Here is an 11,175-nt window from a genome sequence, read left to right on the forward strand (position 1 = left end):
TTCAAATTACAATAACAAAAGAAAACATAGGACATCACTACACATATATGTTCTCTGAAGAAACATAAAATAACAATACACTACCGTTCAAAAGTTTGGGGTCACTTAGAAATGTCCTTATTTTTGAAAGAAAAGCAACAAAAAAAAGTCCATTAAAATAACATCAAATTGATCAGAAATACAGTGTAGACATTGTTAATGTTGTAAATGACTATTGTATGATAGAGTTGTTACAATATTTTTTAAACTTGTATTCTATTTGGGGACAGATTTCAAATATTTGTTTTCTCGTGTATATAAAATTTACCAAAGAGAATGAAGAAATGAATGACTAATTCAGTAGTTTTGTTTTCAGTGGAATAATAACATATTACATCTTTCATTGTAAATACATGGGTCTTAATTAAATTAAAAACTTAATTACTTAACTCGCTCCAAAATAACTTCAGAGTCACACTCGTAAAAAAATGTGTATAATAGTTTCCCCTTCTTTATCACAGAAAAGGCATATGTCCTCTAAGTCCATGAATTTAAACAACAAGTTATTGGGTATATTTTGTGCAAGATTTTACTTTATTTGATATACAGAATTTGTGAGGGAGCAACCAAGCTTTCTTCCATTCAATTTCAGTAATACAGTGCATTCGGAAAGTATTCAGATGCATACAAAAAATTTGAAAAACCTGTTTTCGCTTTGTCATTGTGTGTACATTGATGAGGGCAGAAAATAATTTAATCCATTTTAGAATAAGGCTGTAACATAACAAAATGTGGAAAAAGTCAAGGGGTCTGAATACTTCCCAAATGCATTGTATATGCATTCCAGAACAATTTAATTTTAGGAGAGATTTTATTCTTGGAGTTCGAAAGTTCAATGCACACTGACACGGTCGCCAGGTGCACAGTGTTTCCTCCAACACATTGGTGCGGCTGGCTTCCGGGTTAAGCGGGCATTGTGTCAAGAAGCAGCGCGGCTTGGCTGGGTTGTGTTTCGGAGGATGCACGGCTCTCGACCTTCACCTCTCCCGAGTCCGTATGGGAGTTGCAGCGATGGGACAAAACTGTAACTACCAATTGGATACCACGAAAAGGGGTTAAAAAAATAAACATAAAAACTTTTTTTTTCACCTCATCAATCTATTGGTTCCCACATGTCAATGTCAGAATGTTTACAGATTTTGTATTTATTGATGAAAATGTAAAGATGATAATGTGTTACCTGCATGGCCGTAGTGTAAATGTGCGATATGATTCCTCTTTAAGCCTTGTTGATATGTTTATATGGCAAGTGTTTGGGCAACGTCTCCCAAGATTACTTTTAACTTATTATATCATGTTGTTTTTTTTTTATTAAACTTTCTTATTATGTAATTCTTTATTTGTTGCCTGCTTTGTCTCATACAGTACATACCACTAACCACTATCCATTTAGGTTATTATTTTGTATACATGGGAGCTCAGCTCATGCTGTTCCAGAAAGTAACACAAGATGGCAGTGCCAAACTAGTTTTTTTTCAGTTTTTTTTGCAAAAAAATACTTGAATTATGGCCAGGTACATTCATTGCAGAGGGTGAAGTCACTTTTGTTGACTATTCGCATGGCATGGGGTGGGTTGGGTTGGGTTGGGTTGGTGAAAGCAATAATATTTATGCCTAACTAGCACTTTGTCTGTTTGCACAGGCATTTCCAAAAGGCTCCTTTACTTATTTTAAAAGCGCAGGTGGTGTTTGAGCTTCTTTATCCAAGCATTGTTATCCTTTTTTTTTTTTACTGCCAATTGTTCTGCCACCTGTGTTAACTCGATACAAGTGGGGATACATGCTGTGAAGAATGAAATGTACAAAAAAGTTTTTGGTAAATATGGGGGGGAAAAAGGTTGTTAAAGGAAAATAATGAATTGGTCTTTGTTCATTTATGGCAGGTGGTCTTTAAGTTTCTTGATTCTTGCATTGAATTGCCATCTGTGTATTGATCTGATGTAAGTGGTGATACGTGTTGCCATTGTAGCCACAACTGCACCCTGCAAAGGAATTAGAGCAAAGATTAAAGGCTTTTCACCACAATTCACAACACTATATACAAAACAAATAAGTAGTTAATCTTTTTTTTGGTCACATATACCAGATAGGTGCAGTGAAATGTGTTGTTTTAAAGGGTCAGCCATAGTAGTACAACACCCCTGAAGAAAATGATGGTTATTGGGCGACGCACAATTGGCCTAGTGTCGTCCTGGTTTGGCCGTGGTAAGCCGTCATTGTATATAAGAATTTGTTCTTAACTGACAAAGTTAAATAAAGGTTACATTAAATGGTTTATAAAATAATAGGTGCCTTGCTCAAAGGCACAGACAGATTTTTCCCCTTGTCGGCTCAGGTATTCGAACCAGCAACTTTTTAGCATTGTTTGTTTCAACATCTGTATTTTGGCATGTACACTGATCAATCTGTTAGTTGGACTGAAATAGTTGTTGCCTTTTAGTTGGTTTAGGTAGTCTCATATATCTTTCCAACCCTGGAAGTCATTCTGAATGCAGGTTGTGGGTGAGTAAATGTAAAAATGTTGGGAAATCCCTACTCTGGATAGATTCCAATAGGGATTAAACATTACTTTGCATACCAGTATCACCAGCATGAGCTGGTCACCAGCATCACCATCATAAACTGGTCACCAGCATCACCATCATAAACTGGTCACCAGCATCACCATCATAAACTGGTCACCAGCATCAAAAAGTGTCCAAATCACAACATACAGTTCCTTTAGAAAGTATTCCTACCCCTTGACTTATTCCGCATTTTTTTGTGTTACAGCCTGAATTCAAAATGGATTAAATATATTTTTTCTCACCAATCTACACACAATACCCCATAATGACAAAGTAAAAACATGTTTAAAAAAAATAATAATTCAAATGAATTGAAAATGTATTGAAATATCTTATTTACATAAGTATTAACACCCCTGAGTCAATACTTTGTAGAAGCAGCTTTGGCAGCAATTACAGCTGTGGGTAAGACTCGGACAGCTTTCCACACCTGGATTGTGCAACATTTGCACATTATTCTTCAAGCTCGGTCAAATTGGTTGTTGATCATTGCTAGACAACAGTTTTCAGGTCTTGCCATAGATTTTCAAGTAGATTTAATTCAAAACTTTAACTCGGCCACTCAGGAACATTCACTCTCTTCTTGGTACGCAACTCCGGTGTAGATTTGGCCTTGTGTTTTAGTAAATGGTCCTGCTGAAGTGTGAATTCATCTCCCAGTGTCTGGTGGAAAGCAGACGGAACCAGGTTTTCCTCTAGGATTCTGTTTGTGCTTATCTCCATTCCGTTTCTTTTTTATCCTGAAAAACTCCCCAGTCCTTAATAATTACAAGCATACCCATAACGAGATGCAACCACCACTAATGCTTGAATATATAGAGAGTGGTACTAAGTAATATATTGGATTGGATTTGCCATAAACATAACACTTTGTATTCAGGACAAAAAGTGAATTGCTTTGCAGTATTACTTAAGTGCACTGTTGCAAACAGGATGCATGTTTTTGAGTATATGTATTCTCTACAGGGTTCCTTCTTTTCACTCTGTCAATTAGGTTAGTATTGTGGAGTCACTACAATGTTGACGATCCATCCTCAGTTTTCTATCACAGCCATTAAAACACTAACTGTTTTAAGGTCACCATTGGCCTCATGGCGATTTTCTTCCTCTCCGGCAACTGAGATAGGAAGGACGCCTGTATCTTTGTAGTGACTGGGTGTATTGATACACCATCCAAAGTGTAATTAATAACTTCACCATGCTCAAAGGGATATTCAATGTTTGCTTTTCTTATATTTTTTTTACACATCTACTAATAGTTGCCTTTCTTTGCAAGGCTTTGGAAAACCTCCCTGGTCTTTGTGGTTGAATCTGTGTTTGAAATTCACTGCTCGACTGAGGGACCTTAAAGATACTTGTATGTGTGCTATACAGACAACCCAGTCTCTCATTAAGAATGTACTATATGTACAAATAAGCACAATGTTTTTATGTACTAATAGCACAAACTTATGGCCCATCGAACTCAATAACACCAGATACCTCTGATGCCACGCCCCTTCTGAATCCATTTAAACTCGATGCGCCCTGAGTTTGTCCTATTAGTACAAATTAACATAACTGCTTATTTGGTTGAAGCTAGCTAGCTATTTTAGCTAAGTTATTGGACAAGAAAGTACAAACACTCTAGTATTTTCAATATTTCGGCTGGCATAATTCTAAACTTTCTTTTATTTCAATCAGTTACGTATATTGGTTCATCTTGTAGACAGGAAGTTATATTTATTCGCTCTGGCCAACAGTATCTTGAATGCTAATGTTAGCTTTTTGGTTCTCGCCGGTTGCAAACTCAGTGAACATTGGGCCTATTTAGCTCGCTGCTCTCCAATATTAATTATGTAAAAAGACAATCAATAATATAAATCGTGTAAGTACATAAAAATACTTTTTAGCGAATTATTGATTAATTAATTATTTTAAAGTGTCTGGCAGTGAGTTACGGACTGTGAAACTCAAATCTCCCATGATTCACGTATTACCAGATATGATGTTTTGTCATTTGTACCCGAGAACTGACCGTTGTGTTTGTTCTTATTATACCTGTGGTTGTGTTGAATACCAGACCCAACCGAAAATAAACAATTACTCTGCACAGAATACATAACATATAACAGAAGAAACTATTTATCCTTTTAATTAGATCTTCGATGGCATAGCTAGTTTATTTGTGGCCTGTGTGTGTCCCATAGAAATATGATTACATAGCGACACAGGTGTCTGCATACTGTAAACTGTAATTCTCCTTTTGCTGTCTGTATACCAATTGTGTAAATATGAATACACAAATCTAGTTCATAAATAATAATACCAGCATTGTTCGCACCTGAAATGTTAATGAATTAAAGCGTGTTAAGAGTGTTAATTAACTGTGGAGGCTTTGCTTTTTGCACAATATAACAGTTCCCACGAATAATGAAAATCAACCATCCACAATGTATACCAATTTACTTCTATCATGTGTGAATCTACTATATATATTTGACTGTGTCAAACAGTATATGATCACACATTTTAGTACTTTCTTTTCTACTTTAACATACAATAATGTTTATGTTCAACCAAGTACAGAAATTAGCTTGAGCAAAGAGCTGCATGTGGCATTTGAGAAAGCTATCGCATTACAATTTCAACTTGTAAGTGATATTTTTTCCCATTTCCCCAGTATATTTTTTAGGGCAGTTGAATTGTGGGTACATAACACAATGTTGTTGTGTTGTAATTTTAATCACAGACAGATTCCAAGTCTATGTTTGATTTGAATAAATACTTTAGGATCAGAAGGAGCGAGCTGCAAAGCGACAGTCACCTGCTCCTGCCATTAGCCTTGCCCCTGTCGAATGGATAGAGAGGGACAGCAGAGGTAACAACATTTACAAAAGACCCTCAAGACATGGCAAGTGTTATGTACCTATTTAGTTGTGTGTTTGTTTAAGCATGTAAAGTGTAACCATTTTTTCTGAATAGATAACATATGCCAGTCCTGGCTGCCTCATGTTAATTGTATATTATTGTCATCAGAAGTCACAGCGGAGGACATGGACCTTACTGGAACAGGTGGCCATATAGCAGCTAATGGTGGGGGTGAGTACTGCCTGAAATAGAGCTTGACCCTGGGGCATCTGACCCTAAAACAGGGTTTCCCAACCCTCTCCACTGCCCCCCCCAGAACGTTCAGATTTTTTGTTTTAACCCTAAATTGCCACACCTGATTCAATTAGTCAAAGGCTTGATGATTAGTTGACTAATTGAACCATGTGTGCCAGTTAAGGGTTAAAACAAAAATGTGAAACGTCTGGAAGGGGCCGAGGAGAGGTTTGGGAAACCCTGGCCTAAAGGAACCCAAAGGGAGATGCCAACAGTGAGATCTCCCTCGGGGTATTTCTTAATAGACTTATCAAGGCTAGGATCGTTACACTACTCCCTCGATTCAGAAAACACAACCTGTGCTTTTCTATCACAAATCCCTCACACCTTAATAGGACATGCTTTTGACCCTCATACACTATCCTACTTCTGCTTATCAGAGTAGCAAATGGTAGGAGGGGGTATTGACCTGAGGTAGGCTTGAAGCCAGGTCGCTTGACCCTAAGGAAATCAAATGGTAGGAGGGGGTATTGACCTGAGGTAGACTTGAAGCCAGGTCACATGACCCTAAGGAAATCACGCTACACACAACAACCCTAAGAGATTAAGGCCCTCATCTAGCGTCGTTCAACTGGTCAGGCAGCATGACTACCTTGTTAGGACATTATTTCTAACTAGTACTAAATCCAGTTGCAATATACTGACGGATTTTAGCTGTCTCACTGGCTTTCATTTCAATGTGGGATTAAATGCAAAGTAGTGCTATAAAAAGTTAAAATCCTCGGACCGATCAACTGTAACCTCAGCCTCTGTCTGGCAGGCATGAACTCTTTGGTTGCATGTACTGAAAATGTTATATGTTATATTACTCCCGAAATAAGAAGAACCTGTTGCTAATGTACATTAAAAACACATAGCCAGGTCATTTAATAAATTATATATCTAATATAAGGACACAGTATATCATAATTTAATGATATATATATCTAATATAAGGACATACGGTATATCATCATTTAATGATATAGATATATATATATATATATCTAATATAAGGACATACAGTATATCATCATTTAATGACATATATCTGTCAGAGTGGATTCTCATCTCTTCACCCAATAAACAGTTATACTAAGTTATACTTAAGTTGCGTTGATGAAGAAATATAACACCATTTTTAGTTAATAGTTTCCAGTACCAGTACCCATCCTCCTGCGGTACCCATGCTCCTGCACCTATCCCCACAAGATAAAGGTACAGTATGCTAGAATGCCAAACAAATACCATGCCAACCTTAACATTTTTTAATACAGCCAAGCTATTTTTTTTCATGAATTCTGTCATGTTTTTTATTTTATTTTTTTTAATCTCCACAAGACTCCCTGATGCAGGACCTACAGGAGCTGATGAGGAGTTTCACAGGGACAGATTGTCATGTAACCCCGAAGGTGACTTGGGCAGAGAGACAGGCCTTGTGTGCACAAAAGAGGGGGGGGGAAGAATGGTGGACAGCATGCTCGCTGCTGAATGTACTGTGTTGGGACAGTGTCAGTATTGCAACAGTGAGGAAGGATGCTGTTGTGCAGTGCAGATTGCCTGCCCAGGCATCCTTTCTGTGCCACATGTGACATAGCCACCCATAGCACCAAGGTTTTGCATAACAGGGAGTCTCTCGTTTGAAGGGTTTTATCAACCCGTGTCCCCCGACCACCGTAATTCATCAGGATGAATTGTGGTCCCGTGTGGCTCAGTTGGTAGAGCATGGCGCTTGCAACGCCAGGGTTGTGGGTTCATTCCCCACGGGGGGACCAGGATGAATATGTATGAACTTTCCAATTTGTAAGTCGCTCTGGATAAGAGCGTCTGCTAAATGACTTAAATGTAAATGATGAGGGGTCCCTTACCTTCCAGGAGAAAGGTGTGTGTTTATTGTTTAGGTGTTTCTAATTAAATCTGATAGCACCTCCTGCAATACACACTTTTTAGTCATGCTGCACAATTTTCAATGCATCAGTATTTACAATCCAAATATATAGAACAATGTATTTGTGATTCTTTGGTGTCACATTTTGGTGTCTAGTTTGTCTTCTTCCCATGGCTGTGCCACCGCTGTGTGGCTGTGCTAGTATATTGCAGTTGTTTTTCTTTTTGTTATGAAGTATATGTTTGTGATGTTATATTGCAGTTGGTTTTCTTTTTGTTATGAAGTATATGTTTGTGATGTTATATTGCAGTTGGTTTTCTTTTTAGAAGAAGATTAATTGTCAACTAAAAGGTCATTTTCCATGAAGAAAAATTGTTGGACAGTGATTTGTCTTTTTTGCTTTATCCAAATCCCTCTGAGACACACAGACACACAGACACACACAGAGACACACAGAGAGGTTGGAGCAACACAGTCAGATGTCTGAGATTTGAACCAGCAACCCACCACTCTAGGCGGTTTGGTTTTATGTATAATTTTGTGATGTAATCTTGCAGTCTGACTTTCTATTTAGTGTTGAGACGGGCTTCTATGATGGTGTCTTCCTGGGAAAAGACGACGATATGTTATCATTCGTCAAACATGTCCCGTACAAAGACCAATCATGTAATTATTCTCACAGTTTCTATAACATAACTTAATGTCACCTAGTTTAGAACTTGTTTCTTTTAAGTTAATCTCTGCACTTCACTGTGATTTTTCATGTTGTAGACGCCAGGCAAAGGAGTGTGCGGCACGTCAGAGTGGACAGCGGCCAAAGAGACGTCAGGAAAATGATCTGCCAAAGTAGATGAGGAGGGCCTTGAGATAGCAGTGCTGGCACGGTGTGCTGCTCAAGGCCCTCCACATGTACAGAGGAGAGACGTATGCCTATGTAATGGACTCCTCAAGGCCCTCAACATGTACAGAGGAGAGATAAATCCCTATGCAATGCACTTGCAGAAGGAGCTGTCTTCTGCTGGCACAATGTTGCATGTAAATACTGTCCATATTGTCAGAAAGTTGTGCAGGCGTGCCCAGAGTTCTATAAATGCACCCTCTCCTGTATTATGTTATTATGTCATTAGTTATGATGTCATAACTAATGCTGAAGAAGGTTTAGGACTTGCAACGTGGTCCTTTACATTTGAGCTCCAGCACACTTCAATGAATAAGATAAGCCTAATAATATAAACCTAATAAGATAAGCCTAATAATATAAACCTAATAAGATAAACCTAATTGCCCCTCTCCTGGACTGTCACCTTGCCATGGTGGAGAGGCTTGAGTGCTCCCGGCAGGTGCAACCAAGCCGGTCCAGGTCGAAGGGTAGGAGGTAGACAAAGCAATGATGTTATGTAATGGTAATGATTTCTATTTTATCTTACACGACTGTAATTGCAATATTTAGGTTGATTGGTTAGGCACACAGTAGTAATTTATTAGAATAGCTGACTGACATCGTTTTTCCAACAGTACAGACAGACTTCATCACACTACTGGAAATGGGCTGGAATAAGAGGAAGTTCACCAACATTGGATGCATGTTGGCAAAGAGATATGTGAAGGTATTTTGTTTTTTTTTGGGGGGGGGGGGCTTTCATAATATTTATTTTTATTACCTGTATCTCTTTCTCATTCTTGGTCATCTATTTCTACATGTGCATCTTCTGTCTGTAATCCTGGTTCAGCTTTTTATATTTTATTAGTCATCTGATGTAGGAAAACTAGAAGATGACATGTATCCATTAAAGTCAAACATTTTAGTGTGATTCACTTGAAAAAACATTCACCTATGTTATTCCTTAATTTAATTGTAATTTTTTTCAGAATGTCAAAAGACTGAAGGGGGAGACCAGCCTCCTTGAAGAAAAGCGGGCAGAGCTGGACGATCTCGGCTAGATGGTTGATCAGGCAGTCTCTATTGCAGGTTCAGAGGTTTGATCCTCTCCCTCTGCAATGTCATCGATGGTTTCTAGCAGCAGGGCTGATTAGCGTTCGTATGTCGGATCACATGGCCGAATATCTGTCAGGATTGGGTTTCATGAGATCCACCAGTGGCCTGAAGGTATGCTAGTTCAGGATTGGGTTTCGTGAGATCCAGCAGTGCCTGAAGCGGTTATGCTAGGGTTCAGATGTTGTTTCTGAGATCCACCAGTGGCCTGAAGGTATGCGTAGGTTCAGGTTGGGTTGTCTGAGTCCAGCAGTGGCCTGAAGGTATTGCTAGGTTCAAGGATTGGGTTTCTGAGATCCAGCAGTGGCCTGAAGGTATGCTAGGTTCAGGATTGGGTTTCTGAGATCCACCAGTGGCCTGAAGGTATGTCAGGTTCTGAACAAATAGAGCAAAAACTGCAACGGACAATCAGAAAAAGCTCAAACCAAGTTTATTCTACCCACAAGCCTTCTGACTAGGAGGAGTTGCCACCTTGCATGTCTAAGATAAACACTCCTTCTCTGTTGCTAGGCAGAAACACAATAGGTTCCTCTCACTGGTATTGTCATGGCCTGCCTAAGTCTAGAACCCTCACAGGTGTGGAAGTGTGTGTGTATTAGATAGGACTGTAGTCAGACGGTTTTCAGGGTGGGCCCCTATGACCCCCCCTCCCAGCAGTGTGTGTATGGGATAGGACTGTAGTGAGATGGTTTTCAGGGTGGGCCCCTATGGCCCCCCTCCCAGCAGTGCGTGTATGGGATAGGACTTTCAACGTGGTCCTTTATATTTGAGCTCCAGCACACTTCAATTGTGAGATGGTTTTCAAGGTGGGCCCCTATGGCCCCCTGCCCAGCAGTGTGTATGGGATAGGTCTGTAGTCAGATGGTCTTCGGGGTGGGCCCCTATGGCCCCCCTCCCAGCAGTGTCTTCTCTCTTCAACTGCTGACCTTTTCTGGAGTTGAGTTCCACATCCCTCATTGTCCTGGTTCCACAGCAGCTGCCTTATCAGGAACTGAAACTATACTGCTACCCTTTGCCTCCTTCCTTAGAAATATTCATATTCAGCAATAACATGTTTGATCAGAATATGAAGTTTCTGCAATTCCCCTTGTCTCACTCAGTAACTTTCCATACCCAAAGTTCCTATACACCCTTCATTGACCCCTAACATATACATTACATTACATCAAAAGTTTGGACATACATACTCATTCCAGGGTTTTTCTTTATTTTTGCTATTTTCTCAATTGTAGAATAATAGTGAAGACATCAAAACTATGAAATCACAGATATGTAGTAGCCAAAAAAGTGTTAAACAAATCTATTTTATATTCTTCAAAGTAGCTACCCTTTGCCTTGATGACAGCTTTGCACACTCTTGGCATTCTCTCAACCAGCTTCACCTGGAATGCTTTTTCAACAGTCTTGTAGGAGTTTCCACATGTTGAGCACTTGTTGGCTGCTTTTCCTTCACTCAGCAGTCCAACTCACCCAAACCATCTCAATTGGGTTGAGCTCGAGTGATTGTGGAGGCCAGGTCATCTGATGCAGCACTCAAACATAACATATATTTTGATTTGTTTAAC

Source organism: Salvelinus sp. IW2-2015, linkage group LG19 (assembly GCF_002910315.2).
Source record: "Salvelinus sp. IW2-2015 linkage group LG19, ASM291031v2, whole genome shotgun sequence".
Taxonomy (NCBI): Eukaryota; Metazoa; Chordata; class Actinopteri; order Salmoniformes; family Salmonidae; genus Salvelinus; species Salvelinus sp. IW2-2015.